At 42.5% G+C, this 16735-nt stretch overlaps 1 long non-coding RNA gene across 2 annotated transcripts in view; it reads left to right on the top strand.

Moving 5' to 3' along the window:
• Positions 1–12607: 12607 nt before the first annotated feature.
• LOC111771281 (uncharacterized) overlaps positions 12608–16735 on the top strand; it is a 38069-nt gene continuing 33941 nt past the window's right edge. Inside the window, exons 1-2 of one of the 2 annotated variants that reach the window (XR_011434283.1) lie at positions 12608–12904; positions 13083–13186. This is a non-coding gene — a long non-coding RNA (uncharacterized lncRNA). The remainder of the gene's footprint in view (positions 12905–13082; positions 13187–16735) is intronic. The other variant, XR_002805021.2, reaches the window with a different exon arrangement.

The following is a 16735-nucleotide window of genomic DNA, read 5'->3' as shown; positions in this document are numbered from 1 at the left end:
ATGACTGTGGTATCTGTCTTCTCAAGGAATTTTTTTCAAAGGTAGTCTGATTTTCACTTTGATTTATTTGACAGCAGAGATTGAACCAAATGACTCCCAACGCTGTTCCCAAGTCCACATTTTATAATTTTAGGAAAGAAAATGTTCTTTTTAAACAATTCCAGGGATTGAAAAGGAGGAGTTGTTTTCTTCTGTGAAGGCACAGCCCTTGGTGTGAGAATTAGGACAGTTGTATTCCTGCCTTCGTGGAGTTGAGGAACACAGAGCAACTTACAGCAGAACGAAGTCCTCACTGCTCCCCACACAAAGCAACAGAGGAGGAGAGCCGCTCCCTCAAACGTCTGCGAACGTCATCCAATCGCTTCTCCTTCTCAATGCTTGAATCTACTTGGTTGAATTGAAGCACATTTTGTTTGTAATTAAAGAAAAAGGAGAACATAATGGCAAAGTGGATGCATGGTGTTTCCTTATGTTTTGCAGAAAGAAAATCTGAGCTTCCTTTAGATAAACTATAATTTCTTTACAGAGCCAGATTTTGGGACAAAAATAACAAGCTCTTTACCTCTTCATTGTCTGTGAGGCACAGTATTGTCCATAACCCATGATTCCTCCTTTATGTTGGGGGGCAAAGGAATCATATGTGATCACAATTCATAGGACATGTGTTTGGGAAACAGGAGAAGAGATCTCAGTGACAGAACAGAGTTTAGCGGGTGAGAATGTGTTTGGCTGCAAGTAACAAAACACAAACCCTGTCTTGTACTAGCATATTTTTCTGACATAAGAAATAAGTGAAAGACAATTACTGTATGATACCACATATATGGAACCTAAAAAAGTCAGATTCATGAAAACAAAGAATAGAATGGGGGTTCTCAGGGGCTCGGGGGTAGAGGAATTGGGGAGACATGGTTTAAGGGTACAAATTTGCAATGAGTAGATAAATAAGTATGGAGAGCTAAGGCCCAGCATAGTGATTATAGACAACAACACTGTATTACAAAGTTGCTAGGAGACTAGATGGGAATTGTTCCCACCACAAAATGCCAAATCGCTGAAATGAAATTATGCAATGTGGCAGAGGTGTAAGCTACTGTGGTAATTATGTTGCAATATATCAAGTCAACACACTATAGTCTTAAACTTACCCCGTGTTATGTGTCAATTATATCTCAGTAAAAATAAACTTAAAAAAAAGTCAAGTAGTAAATGGTTTCTGGTGTTGGCTCAGCAGCTCAATCATATCGGGGCTTTTATCTCTCCAATTTCCTTGGTTTTCCCCTCATTCTTCCAAGATGGCTTCCTTCGATTCAGCCATAGGCCAGTACCCAAGGTAGGATGAAGGGAATTAGGTGAACAGATCCATGCCAGTCATGTCTGTCTCCTTTTATGGAAGAAACACAATCTTTCCCAGAAATCTCCCCCAGCAGACTGTATCACAGGAGCACCTGTAGCAGCAAGGGAGGCTGGGAAATCCAGAATCACATTTGTCATGGTTGGCTGTGGCCCATTGCCTGAAGCTTTGCTAGCCTGAACAAAACTGGATTCTGTCAGTGAGGATGAAGGGTGGAAGCGTTCTGGGGAGGCAAATGAAAGTGTCTCTCAAATACAGTAAGTTGGAAAGAGCAAGGGGTTTATTTTAGACAGGACTGAGTTCCAAGTCCCAGCTCTATTATTTATGATTTTGGACAAGTGAGTTAACCTCAGGTTCATAGGTAAAATAGAGATAGTGATTTCCACCTCTGGTTCTTGTGGTTATTACATGAGATGATGTCTGTTAAAAATGCTTAGCATAAGGGCTGGGTAATAATCAGTCCTTAGGGATGGTTGGCCCTTAGAACTCCCACACTTGGTCTATTTATGCAGAGGAGCCTCTGAGCAGGAGAGGCTTGGGCTGTTCTCCAGAGCATGTTAGAAATAATTCAAAACATAAAGAGTTCAGTGCTCAGTTAGTGGCATCTTCAGCAAGGCACCTGTCACGGGGTTTGTAGCGATTCCTAATGGATGTGGACAAATTGGGATGATGAGCCACTGGACAGAGTTTCTTAAAGATGCCGACTTCACCTGCTCCCTGTAGTCCTCAGGAAAACTACAAACATAGTGTAAATTAATCACACTCAGCATCTGGAAAATGCCTAAATGTCTCTTGGAGCTCCCCAGCCCCCACAACACAAATAGGCATACTGATTTTCATACCCATAGGAGTGGAACTCAGAACAGTGTGGTTGGGGCAATGCTGAAAAGTTAGGCTCTGGTCTGGGTTCAAATTCTGGCTCTGTCACTTACCAGATGTATGACTCTAAGCAAGTTATGAAACCCCTTTGTGCCTCAGTTTCCCCACCTTTAAATGGCAATAATAATAGCACCTCATAAGGCCACTATGAGAAATAAAGGTGTCAATATATCTAAAGTGCTTACAGGGTAATATTTGTGAAGGACTATCTTGTAGACAAATTAGAAGTGGCAAGGTTATGACTTGATTTAAACCTAGTCCAAGAAGCTTATTGCATTCATGAAATAACAATCAGCTAAACTTCTAAATCATGACTGGAGGATCATCCTAACAGCCAAAAGAAATCGCAGATGTTGCCTTCTGGCTTTGCTTGGGTTCCTTCTGCACTTCTGCAGAGCTGGCCATATAGTGAACATCCATATGTCTGCTATCATTACAGTAGGCACATTTCAGGGAGCTTTTCTTCTAGCTCTTTCTAAAATTCAGACGGGGATCATGCTTGTCCTTTGCTTGAAGACTTTTCAGTGGCATCTCTTTGTGAAATTTCCTTACACGTCCATGACAGTGCCTCTATGCTATGCCACCTTCCTACACCTTCTCATCTTCTGCAATTCCTGTGTCGCATGCTCTCATACAGCAGTTCTCAAACTTCAGCTGCTCCAGAATCACCCAGATGGCTGGTTGAAACACAGATTTCTAGGACCCACAAATAGTGTTTCCGAGCCCAAGAAAGTGCACTTCTAATTGAGCCAGTCAAATTGACTGCCTTTTTTTTTTATGAAATAAGGACCTTAAAACTAATTGTAATTTATGCTTTTCACCAACACAGAATAATCCTCCCCAACTAGACCATGAGCTGCTTGAATTCTAGAACCTTGTCTATTCATTTTTGTCCACTCAGGGCCTGGCCCATTGTCCGGGACGTAGTAGTTTCTTAACGAAGTCTGATGCTCAAATGAAATCCGAATGAAGGAGCCTTGGCTGTATGTAACTCGTTTGCATGTGTTCTTTCCTTCATCTACAAAACAGTGATGACTGAGGAATTATTGGCAGGAACTTTTCTGTCATAGTAGTGGGCTGGCCCAGTTAGGCAGACCCACGAGATTCCCTCCAGAACTTACACACTTATTTGGGAGAAAACTATATAAAGTTAGATATGCTCAATAGAGGTACAAACAGGAGCTTTTTCTTCTCTGAAAGTCAGTACTCCAGTATGGGGATGGATCTGCAACCTTGGTTTATTGACATCAAAGATGTCAACCTAAGACCCTGTTCCCTTACTTAAGCTCTTTCCTAAACATGGGTGGAATACCCACTGATCTCTTTTATTTTATTTTTTAAATTGATTTTATTTTATTATTTTTTTAAGGTATGCTTTTTTTGGTGAGGAAGATTGACCCTGAGCTAACATCTGTTGCCAATCTTCCTCTTTTTTTTTCCTCCCTGAAGCCCCAGGACATAGTTGTACATCCTAGTCGTACATCCATTTAGTTCTTCTATGTGGGACGCTCCACAGCATGGCTTGATAAGTGGTGCTAGGTCTGTGCCCAGGATCCAAACTAGCAAACCCCGGGCCAGTGAAGCCAAGTGTGCGAACTTAACCACTACGCCATTGGGCCGGCCCCAATCATATTTTAGATATAATAAATGCAGTTTTTCTTTCATTTTGGCTGATCAATGCAAAAGGAACAGTGATTACACAACTGAGGATAGAATAGCCTTAATGAATGTCTCTACTATGGGGACCTGGGGGTAACAGCCTGGCCTGAGAGCATCTGTAAGCATACACTGAAATCTCTACTCTGGATGTAATCTGACTTTTTGATCACTGTTGTATCATGTTTTGGCCACTAAAAAAATGAATGTAAATTTTCTTAGCTAATGAAAATTTCTGATTACCTTAAAGTGAACACTGAAATGACAGAAACCGCTCGTCCGACTTGAGAGAAACAGACTTCTTTTTGGATGCTTTTGGTTTTCCTAGGGGTCTCATTTACAGTCCTCTCTTTTTTGAGGCCTGATTCTCACCAAATCAACTTTGGCTGGCTGCTTAAGCATCCTAAACCTTGATTTCCTTGTTTATAAAACGGGGACTTACTCCGTATCTCATAACATCACTGTGAGAAGTAAGTGAGACAACCTATGTAAGGTGACTTGTACATGGTAGGTTCACAATAAATGTTGAATTAAAATTCTTATTGAGCACATACTGCATGTAGGACCTTATATAAGGTGTGGCGTGGGGTAGGATAAAGGAGTATATAAGCAAATGTGAGTTAGGGCTTATGTTCACGTAAAATTAAATGAAACAAAGACAATAAACTTACAAGAGAAAACAAGACCCACATTGCATAATACAGGGCAGGCCTACATGCCAAAGAGAATTCTAAACAAGGACTGAGCTTGGTAGGAGGAGGCTGGGGGATTCTGAAGATTTTATGCAGACCTCTTCAGGTTTTTATTTTGTCTTTTCTTAACATCAGACAATGAGGCCGTTTCCTCAAAGCCTCAGTTTCCTCATCAATAAAATATAGATAATAATAAAAACATTGTGCAGACTGAAATGAGTAACTTACTTCGTGCAGAACGTGCATTAATAAATGCTCAATAAACTGTAGCTATTATTGATAAAAATAATTCTGAAGAAGTAGAAAAGGCTTGGGACCAGCGGTCTGGAAAGCTGGGTCCTTCATCTCTCTGAGTCTCCAAGAATGAGCCTCCATGAGCAGAAGCCTCAAAGCCTCTTCCAGCCCATCATCCTCTCAGTTGGGGCTCTGTGTGCTGTGCCATGACTGGGGTCTGAAAGGGGTGGGACCCCTGCCCTCACTACTGGGTACACAGTAGGTGATCTGGGCCCGTCCTTCCATCCCCAAGGTGTCTCACCACCTTGGAAAGTGTGGTATGAGACCTGGGAAAGATGCATTCTTGAGCACTTTGAGGTCAGAGAGACTTGACTTTGAATTTTGGCTCTGCCATGGCCTGACCTTGCGCGACTTACTCTGGGCGCCAGTTTCTACATAGAAATCGTTTATACTCATATGCAGGGTTGTTATAAGGAACTGAGAAAGTGCTTGGAGAGCATCTAGCACAATTCTTGGCACAGGATAAAGAACATTCAGTAAAAGACTACTTTTATTATCGTTGTTGTGATGCTGCTGCTGCTGCTGCTGCTGATGGGATTGTTGTTATGGCTAACATTTTTAGACCTAACTAAAATAGTGAAATAGAAATTTGTCTCTAGCGCCTTCCTTCTCCCAAGCATTATTCCCTTCCCTTCCTGTCCAGGTGGGTCTGTTTCTCTTTCACTCCTTTCCTTCCATGGTTCCTTTACTGACACCCCTAAGCAGTCCCCAAACTACCCATTACCATCTTCTCTTGATATTGTCCTGGTCCCCCAAGAACACTGAAACCTCCCTTGCATATTTCTTATCCCTATAGCTTTGCTTCCTATATTTCACACTGTTCCATGTTCATGGACCACTGCTGCTGGGAGCAAAATGTGCTGCTCTATACTGTACATATTCCTATTTAGGCCTTCTGATATTTATATCATGACTTTCATGCATTTCACTAAAATGAAGTTTTTGCCTTTGTTTCCAACTGAAACCAGTGTTTTTTTAAAAATAAAGTCAAACACGAAAAAGCAAATCATATACTAATTTCTGAAAACAACCACATAAACTTAGTGAGTTCCTGCCCCATAGACACAGCAGGCAGGCCAAAAATGCCTTGTAAGGAACAACCTCCACTGATTAATCCCTCTTTGCAAATTAGTCTGGTCCACCCTCACTTCTAATCAGCCAGCCTTAGCCCAGGATGCCTGAAACCAGAAACCCTGAGGAAATGAGTGGAGAAGTGTGAGAAGAGAGTTTCCTAAGACACTCTGTTAACAGCTAAGATGAGATGCTGACATTTTTAAAAGACAGAGAGGGGAAAAGGTGAGCAGCCAGACTACCAGGAAGATATCAGCAGAGTTGAACCTACGATTTCAACTTAGATATGCAACTTAGTTGCCAAGATAGCGCGTCTGAGATATCTTGGGAAAAAAACAGCCTTCTGGATTGATGGGCCAGACGGGAGGGAGTCTGTGGATTTTAAAGCAATCCATCCAGCCTGTCTGCCTCAGATCTTGGCAAAAATTTGTCTTGAATTGTGCCACTCAAACGAGAGTTAAAAGAGGCCCACACTAGAGCAAAAGCGTTCCAGTTTGGAAGATAGAGGCTGCCTGGATTCTTACTCACTCAGCGCTTCTGCCCCTTGCCCACGCCAAACTCTGTACCCTGTTTTGTTTTCTTTTTATATATTTTGCTATTTGAAAATTGCTTTGAAGACAAAATCAGGACTTGTCCGTTAGTAAATCCCCCATTGCAGCTAGCACAGAGCTTGGAACGTTGTACCATTCCCACTAAATGTTTCCTGGTTTGGACAGTAAAATCAGCAATGCTGAGGGATTTCAGAAACCAGGACTCCTGGTTTCCAGGTTCGGAAACCTGACTTTAGATCTGATGGAATGATTCTTTATTATATATATGGGAAGCTGTATAGGGTTGTGGGGGAGGCCATGATCTTGTGAATCAGTCTGACCTAGCTTTGAGTCCTGGTCCAAGCACTGTTTGCCTGTGACCTTGATGAGTTACTTATTTTTTGCTGAGGAAGATTGGCCCTGAGCCAACATCTGTTGTCAATCTTCCTCTTTTTGCTTAGGGAAGATTCTCCCTGAGCTAACGTCTGTGCTAATCTTCCTCTATTTTGTATGTGGGCCACTGCCACAGCATGGCCACCGACAGTGGTGTAGGTTCATGCCTGGGAACCAAACCTGGGCTGCCAAAGCAGAGTGCAGTGAACTTAACCACCAGGCCACAGGGCCAGCCCCCTTGGTGAGTTACTTTTGCCACATGTGTTCATCTCTGGACTCATTCCTGAGATGCTCCACTCCAAGCCTCAGCTTCCTCATCTCTAAGATGGGGACAATAATAGTATTTACCGCCTAGAATAATAACAGTACCTACTTCAAAGAGCTTATCTTCTAATAAGACTAAGTCCCTCCTAATCCTTGGAAGGAATAAATGGAAATCCTAGTTAGATAGCTCTTAGCACAGTTTCTGGCACATATTAGGCATTGTTAAATGAGAGCTATTAAACATAATAACAATAACATTGTCATTTTCAGTTTCCACTTTAATTTTGGATTTATTTTGAGTGACAATTTTTACTCTCATATTGACAAAATCATGACAAAATCTAAACAAGTGCACTAGAGCTTTCCTTGAATGCTGGTACCATTGTTCTTGCCATGTGAAGGTGGAACTGTGTTTTGATCATTTGATCAAGGTCCTTCTAATTTTTTTTATTTAAAAATATTAAGAGAATCCATTTAGCATATGTTAAAAAATCTCTGTGATTATACAGAATATTATAAAGCTGCTGGTAGAATAATAATAGCTGCCATTTATTCATTATCTACCACCTGGGTGGACCTGTGCTGGGCCCTGTAGATCCATTATCTCACCTAGTCCTCAGACTGGCCAAGATTTTAGCTCCATTTTACTGATGAAGGAACTGAAGCTCAAACAGGTTAAGCAATTTTCTCTGGTCACACAGTCAGAAAGTAGCAGAGACATGATTTTAAGTGGGCTCTGACTTCAAAGCGCGTGACCTCATCAGGACTTCTGACATCTAGAATATTCGCAGTCAGGACCTATACCAGGTAATGCACTCCCCACCTCCATTCAGCAGCCCAGACAGGATCCTTCAGCCTGTTTTCCAGGACCCTGCTGCTGCATTTGCACTCTGTGCAGAAACACCACGTAAATTATTCATTTTCAAAGTTGGATAATGTGCCCGATGCATCTAATATTCACAGTAAACAACAACAACATTTGGAGAGTAGGTGCTCCACGCCGGGAAATAGCCTTATTTATCTTAATCCTTCCTTCTCTGTACACACATCTCCTTGTTCCTTCGGCACCTCCATGCACTGTTCCTCCCCTGGTTGAACACACATCACGTGTGGTTAGGGTATAATGGTACAAGTGCTTCTGCAAACATTCCTCACAATTTTAATTATCCTTAACTATTCTCTGGTGTCTGCTGAGTTTGGAAGACCAGGATGTGAAAAGACGATATCTTTGGCACACGAGTCTGAAGAAATGGATACAGTGAATGTTCCTAATTGTTTTCAGTTCTTCTCCCACCCATACACATTTATGGGGCTCCCTTTATGTCCCAGGCACTGTGCTAGACCAACAGTGAGATGAGAGGGAATATCATGCTGTCACCCAGAGAAGTCCCTAAAACATTTTCCATGTCTAAGGCTTTGTTTTAAGTTGTGCTTGCTTACAGGAACAGAGGCAGAACATTGGCAGATGGCCAAACCACACAACTGGTTCAAACCAGAAAGGTCCGCAATGGCAATGGGGTGCTGTGTGCAAAAGGAAATGCATGCAAACAGTGCCTTGTGCAAAAGGAAATGTGTGCAAAAGGTGCTGTGTGCAAGAAGGGAAGACCTGCACATGTCCAAAATGCCCCCATTCCAAGCGATGGTGCGGAGACCCGTCGCCCCCTTACATCCCATAAGAACCCTGCTCGCCTGCCCTTCCAGCACAAGCTGTTTTAGAGCACAAGCTCTGCCTCCTCCATTCATTGATCAGCAAATAACGTTTCTGCTCTGCTATTCCGGACCTAGTCTCGTTCTATTGGCACAAAAAGCTCTGGGCAAAAGGACCAACTTGCTGATCACCCATCCCTTAGGACTCGGTAACAATGCTTTTCCTTAAGGAGCTTGAAGTCGTGTAGGAGTGACGGGCAAACAGAACAAGTTTCATTCTAATATGGTAAGTGCTGTAGTAGAAGTGTGCACAGTGGGTGACGCTGAGGAGAGGCTGTGTGACAGACGGGTGGGGATGAAGGATAATCAAGTCCCAGATGTTGTGGTTAAGTATCTCGGCTGTGTCTGATGTCTCAGTTATGTACAGGAAGCTTGGTGTTGTTAGACCAGAGGTCTCACACTGCAGTCCCTGGAACTACATCTTGACACCTACCATGGACCAGGAGCTCCTCAAGCCCTGAGTACACAGAGGGAACAAACTAGAATCAATAGGAACCAACTTGCAGAAGCAGAGTCCCCTGCTGCCAAAAAGTTATATAGCCTTAGGTAAGTTACTTCTCTCTTTTGGACTCAATGTCTTGATCTGCAAAAGAGGGAAATTGAAGAAGATAATCACTAAAGCCCTTTTGTCAGCTTTAAATCCTTAAGAGTCTATGAAATAAAGATTTCCGAAGAGTTTGATTTTTTCCACTAAATATTATCCTGGTGAGTATAACCATGAGCCGTATACCATCCCTGGCTCTGGAGTTCAATGAGAACAAAATATGCGTGGTCTGTGCTCTTGTGGAATTCACCAGCTATGGGGAACACAATTTTAAACAAACAAACAAAATATATAACTATATATTATCAACGGTAGGGGCTTTGAAAGGAAAGTTTTTGAAAAATGTTTTGTTTTCTTAAGCAACTGGAACTTGTCTGTGGCTCTCCTGATCCTTTATGTACACGGTTAACATAACTGTCTTTTCGATTGGAGCATGATCTGGATGACATTCATCTGAGTGTCACCAAGGCCACATGCAGGTACAGGAACCCAAGAGAACGGGAGGCATTGCTGAGTCATTGAGGCTCCCCAGACCCTCCTCAGAGCTACCTAAGACCTCAAGACACCTGACTGACTAGGAGGGAGCAGCAAAGAAAAAGAAAGCATTTATGCCCAGGCTGGAGAGGGACAAGAGCCACGATTCTGCAGCAGCGCCAGATCTCATTTGGACCACGACACCAGGAAATAACTGTGAACTGACAAGTGTTTGTGGCTCAGGCTACAAGCAGACAGCAGTGAGAGGATCAAGGCTCCTCTGAGCTGCCCCCAAAGTACTTCATCCTGGCCAACGGGCTTTGTCAATGAATGGCTCACCAGGGAGAGCTGGGTTTCACTGTGAGCAATTGTTTAAATCCAGGCTTAAAGAAGCTAAGTGCTTCATTCTCAGTCATACGGCACTTTGTTGAGACTGCTACAGGGTGAAAGAGGAGAGGAGAAAGTACATTCATGATTCCAGCCTCTCGTATTTACCGTTGTGAATTTCCTAAGTTGTAAGTTACTGATCAGATTCAGAACGGAGAATCATGCCAGCCGGGCTTTATATTGTGCATATTCCTCAAAAGTTCTCTAGAAAGATTGTCACATTTTTCTCATCGTGACCCTAAAACTATCCACATAGCTTATCTGATTTTAAAAAACACCTTTAAAAGACATAGTCTGTTTAAGTGACCCATTCAAGGTCACCTAGTAAATGAATATCAGGCCACAAAGAGAACCAGGATAGTCCGATTCTTTCACTCTGTGTAATGGACCACGCTATGTTTCTTACTTTATTTTTTGCATTCTCAGGAACTACAAACTAGCCTAAAGCAAACTTCTATCCTGGGGAAAAATATACTTGGTCAACTTATAAACTGGAGAATTCACAGCAGAAAAAATAAAGTCCCTACGGAGAACAGGAAGAAAAGCTCCTGAATTTAATCCCTAGTTCCCATTCCCATCTCAGGCGTGAAGCGTGCTTCACCCTTCCATGCCTGGCTCAGGACCGAGCATCACAAGTACTAGATCTCTCTCTGGGTTGTCTTCAGGATAAAGAAACTGGAAATGAAACTGGACGAGGGTATCTTGTTCTTGGAGTAAGGGGGAGGGAGTCCAGGCAGGACAATGCATGGCAGGTAACTCTGTTATTGGGAAAGCCCCAATGCCTCCCAAACCCGGATGAGCTGTGTTTTTCCAAAGAGCTCTGTGACCAAAGGCCTTTGACACACAGTTCTACTGGGCAGTGAGAGTGACATCAAGTGGAGGTAAGAGTGAATGAAACAGCCAAGTTACCTTGGTGCTGTGGTGGAGGATTGTCACTCTGTGAAGCATGCTTCCGGTTTAGAGTTATATTTAGAGTTTGGATGTTGCTTCCACTCCATGCCCCTGTTCTCTCACCTGCGTATTTCTCCAGTGACCTCCTTGCACAGAAATTTGAGTTCTCCTTCACAGAGTGGGTCATTTTCTAAGCTTGGTCATTCTGGAGTCTTTGTGGGAACTGGAGAATGGGGTTTCTTTAGGGGATTCGTGTTACGTGAAGTTGAGTGCAATAAATATTGCGGACCACCTACTGTGTGCCAGGTACTGCGTTTGTAGTGAGAAGTTAAAGATGGTCCTGACACTCTGGAAGTTCACTGTCTAATTCAGAGTTAAAGACAATAAATACAGTGAGCACAGAGAAGGGATGTCTAATGCACCCCAACAGAAGAAGGTGATATTTGAGTTGAGTCTTGAGGGGATGAGCGAGCCACATAAAGCTTTAGGAGGTGAGGGCCTGGGTGACAGCCTGAGCAAAGTATGGAAAGGGATAATAGCATCACGGGCACAGAGAGAGATTTCAGGACTATGGGCTGAGATTTTGACGGGTTGATGTATTGGTCCCAGTTTCCTCCTCTGCAAGACGAGAGGGTGGACTCCAGGCTTGGCTTTCTCTGAGCACATTTCCCATGGAGAGGATGAATATGGAGGGTGATTGACCTGAGAGGCTCACCCAGTCTATGTGCCCCCGACGCCATTTCTTTGTTTGTTTTAAAGAGTGATGTAACTTTATTGAAAGATGCCAACATTACAATACCCCAGAAATTTAAATCTTTGAATCTATCCAAATCCATGCTGAAAGATTTTTAAAAATTGTGGTAAAATATACATAACATAAAATTTACCATTGTAACCATTTTTAAGTTTATAATTAGAGGTGGTAAAAATCACCTTGCTGTGCAACCACACCACTCTCCACCACCAGAACCTTTTCATCCTCCCCCACTGAACCTCTGAACCCATTAAACAATAGCTCCCCTATCCCTCCAGCCCCTGCGACCTGCCCCTTGTTTTGAATCACTGAGCTGTTCTTGCCTTTTGTGTACGAAGTCCCAGGCTGCTTTGCGACAGCACAAGAGAGATGGAACTATCCAAGAGAGTAGGCAGCTCCTGACAGAGGGACTCCTGACAGAGGGACAGCCATCAACTTTTTGGTTCTTACCACAACACCCATTAACACTGCATTTCTAAGCAGCGTCAAGAGTTTCTCCTTCAACTTAGGACATAGAACCCACCAGGGAAGCTTGAGCTCCCCCGAGAGTTTAGTGTCTTCATTGCCACAATCCTTGCCAAATACAAGGGAAAAAACTTGAATTGTTGGTGGCCGTGGGAAGGGAAGGGAGGAACAAGATTTGAGAGCCACTAGGGAGTTTCTAAGTACAACCTGTCCGTGTTCCTGAAATAGCACGTCCTCCCTTCCTCTCTCCTCACACGCTGGACTGCACTTCATAATCCTGCCAACACTTAAATCCCTTTTGCTTCCTAGACTGTCCAGAGCAATTGATAATGCTGATGCTTTAGGAAGCAATGCTGTGCTTTAAGTCAGTTTGGAACTCATGTTTCAGCAAGGGCCCACTGCGTTCCCAGGCATGGCAGAAATCAAGTGAAACGTAATGCATAGAGCCTGACCACCTCTGGTCCCAAAGGCTTGCTTGGAACTCCTCACAGGATGGAAACCTTCCTATTTCTGCATTAATCCTTGTCTGCTGGCCAAGTTCCAACTCAGGTAATTACATTCTCCCTTCCCCAAATCCCCCGGCAGACTTAGTCCTTTCCTATGTCTTCTTGTGATTTTTAGTTTTGGTGGCATTTTGCTCTTGACACAGCATTTTTCTGAAGAGATTTTGCCTTGAAATGAGAAGGCAGAGATGGGTGGGCCCATGAGCAATGTGTATTTTCTACAGAAGAACTGTAGGATGAAGAGAAGGTGGTGACGCAACACTGACCAGAGCAGAACCAAAGAGAATGACAGACTCATGAGATCCTCTGATCTGGTCCCCTCCCTCAGGTAGGTGCATTATTAGACTACTGATGTTGTTTATTGACTTCTTGGTACCAAGCCTGCATAACCCTCTAGAGTTAGACAGCCAGTTTGATCACTCTTTTGGCAAGTGATTAATTCACCTTCTAATGAAACCACTACTGCTTGGGTGTTGCTAATCCATCCCATGTTTCTTGTGTTTAATTGGCGAATGGCTTATTGTGCAGTTCCCCAGGGTTATGATCTCAATTTTACTTTGGGATAAAGGGGTTGTAGACATTTTTGGTTATTTGGGTTCAAAAAATCACTAAAACATGCCAGTGATTTCTTAGTAATTATATTTTAAATATCACCTAGCCCTCAAGATGGGATCAATTAGGTGACACACGTCAACTCACCAAGCATTTATCGAATACTTGTGCCACCTTCCACTGATGTGACCTTGAGGAAGTTAGCTAACAATTTCGTGCTTCAGTTTTCTCATTTGTAAAGGGGGGATGATGAGAATAACTACTTCATTAGATCATTGTGATGATTAAATGAAACTGAATGGAAAGCCATTATTATTATTATTTGTGTGTGTGTGTGAGGAAGATTGGCCCTGAGCTAACATCTGTGTCAATCTTCCTCTACCTTGTATGTGCGACACTGCCACAGCATGGCCTGATGAGCAGTGTATAGGACCCACCCGGGATCTGAACTGCCAAACCCTGGGCTGCCAAAACAGAGTGCATGAACTTAACCACTATGCCACTGGGCCAGCCCTGCCATTGTTATTGTTAATATTATTGTTATGACTACTACTCATCATTATTATTATAAAATACATTAAGCGAATTGTGCATTTAAGCATATTGTGAATTTAATGTAGAAGATAATGAAATAATCCAGAAATCTTTTAAATAGGATAAGGATACCAAGATGAGTAAGCAGTAGTCCCTGCTTATGGTCTAATGAAGGAGTCATCTATTCTTCTTCATTGCTGTAACCCTAACTCCTAGCTCCATGCCAGGCATTTTTAGTGGGTAGCCAATAAATATTTGTTGACGGAATGAACTTGCAAAGGACTTAAACATGAACACACAGATGGGAAATTACCAATGGGGGGAATTGAGGACAGCTTCATAGAGAAGTTTGCATTTGATCTGAATCTTTAAGAATGGATATGATTTTGATAGTGAAGGAACTGAAAGAGATTCAAGTCATTTACTGGAACAGTGTTTCCCAAACATTTTTTGGGTCATAGCACATAAAGAAAATGGTAATTTATACGGACACTGGCCAAAGGCTCTACACTAGAAGATCATCCCCAAAAGAACAGAGACCTTGTCTATCTTGGTCAACTTTGTGTCTCCAACACCTCGGATAGTATGTGATGCATGTTAGTTGAATGGGAGTAGAGGGGAAAGCAGGAGCAAATACTTAGAACTGGTCTGTAAAATGTGCGATTTGGGCCATTGGAGCACAGGATTCATAAGAAAATGTAGGAAGAATCTAGAGAGACAGGTTGGAGGTAGATCTAGGTGGATTTTGAATGCTGTACCCAATTCGCCTTTAGTCAGTAGGGCACAGGATCCATCAAAGATTTTGCAACAGGGAGCTCTTAATAAAGAACCAATTCTGAGTGGGGGCTGTATAGAGTGGGAAACACTGGGAGAAGAGAATCAAGAAGGTGGCTATTTGCATTGTCTGGATGGCAGGCAAGGAAGGACTGAAGTAGGGCAGAGGGAATGTGAAGGCAGGAGGTGAGGTTGACACTTGAGTGCAGAAATAGTCAGCAGGACATCACTAGAGTGAATGGAGAAAGGCAAGGCAAGAGTCACATTACCACTCATTGGCTATTTCGCCTCAGACGGTGTACTTAACTTCTCTCTGCCTGTTTCCTCATCTACAGAATGAGAGATCTGAACTATTCCTTCAGGCCCATTACTTTCTAGTATTTCAAATCTAGTATTTAATATTCTAATCTTATCAAACTCCCAATGGATTTGCAAGGTCTCCCTTCCTCACTCCCATGCCTTCCCCTTTTCAATTTGTGGTGGCATTTTAGCTTCTTACTTTGGACCCCTTAGTCCTTTGAAAAGTTTCAGGTTAACATTTCATTAGAGTATGGCATATAAGTCCTTAGGGCATGGGCTGGAGTAGTCTTCCCTATGCTGTCTGAAGAATATTCAACTGGTAATTTCCTCCCTCCCTACATCTCTTGTTCGTTTGGTCTTCCGGGAAGACACCTGACAGACTTTCCTCTTATGAGTAAGGATTGTGTCTTATTCCTCTTTGTCAGTCTAAGCCTGGCATATAATAACCACTGAAGAATATGAAAAATTATTGAAAGAATGAATGAGTGAAGGAGTAAATGAGGTGATGATGGGGAGATATCTCTTCAATTTCATCTTACTGGCCCCTGGGAAGTTGTAGTCAGATGCATTACGACAGGGGACTGGTAACGTCACCTTTTGGTTTTTTCTCTCCTCAGGAACACTCAAGAATCTAAATGACTTTCTTAATCTTTGTTCTCCTACAACTATTGCTGTTATTTGCCACATAGCCTTTCCCACCCAGAAGTGGTTACCTGCCTAAGCTCATCTGAAGGCTGGGGAATCCATTGTGCCATCCTTCTCTCAGGACTAGAGTACCTACAGTTGTGTGCGTGGAAATTCCATCAGTGGTATCAACACAGATTTTCTAGGATAGAGACCTAGAATGAGTTAACAAGCACCAACACATTTGCTAAGCTTAAAAGAATACTCTATTATTGTGTGGCAATTGGTAAAGAACTTATTAATTAAGGATATAAGATAGAGAGAAATCTCCCAGGAGGCAAAAAGCCATTACAAAGACATTGTGGAGCCAATCTAGCAGTTAATGGAATACTCAGAGGTTCTCAGGAAAAAAAAAAGAAGGGGTCACTTTTCAAAAGAATAGGTATCACCAAATTAGTGATATGCAGATTGAGGGGAAACTTACCAAAAGACAGGTAAAATTTAAAAACCGAGCAAAAAACCTCATAAGCATCTGTTTCAATCCACTCCAATCTTTCTATTGTAACATCTCTGGATCCTAAACACACACCCACACCACCACAAAGCATAAAAGTAAATTGAGATGGAAATCGAAATCAGACTAGTGTTGCAAATTAGAATTAATAGTACATTTGCTTTTGTTCTGAGACAGGGGTGTCAGAGGCAAAATAAATAACTCATTTCAAATGCCTCTGAGTTGTTTGTTTAAGACGTAACTATCAAATTAACAAGAAATACCAGACTCTTCTCCATTTCCCTTCTTTGATTGTAAGTTTTCTCCCTACAGATTATCTTGTTGTAGGAGAACAGTGTTGTGTTTTAGAGAAGGATTTGGTGAGATGAGCCAAACACAGAGGATTACTCCGGAATTGGTTCCTCTGGAGTGATGATAGAGATCTTACATTCCTGTTCTATTAAGATATTTATCTTCCGAAGGCCTGAGAACTCCAGCCCTGGGAGCTGGAGGGGCTCATAGAGATGGGCTGTAGCAATCCTCCCAAACACAGTGTCACAAAGCACAGGATCACAGGACCCTAATAACTCAGTGTGTTGG

This window comes from Equus caballus, chromosome 30 (genome assembly GCF_041296265.1).
Source record: "Equus caballus isolate H_3958 breed thoroughbred chromosome 30, TB-T2T, whole genome shotgun sequence".
NCBI lineage: Eukaryota > Metazoa > Chordata > Mammalia > Perissodactyla > Equidae > Equus > Equus caballus.
The sequence above is the reverse complement of the archived record's forward strand: the minus strand, read 5'-3'. Positions and strand labels throughout refer to the sequence as shown.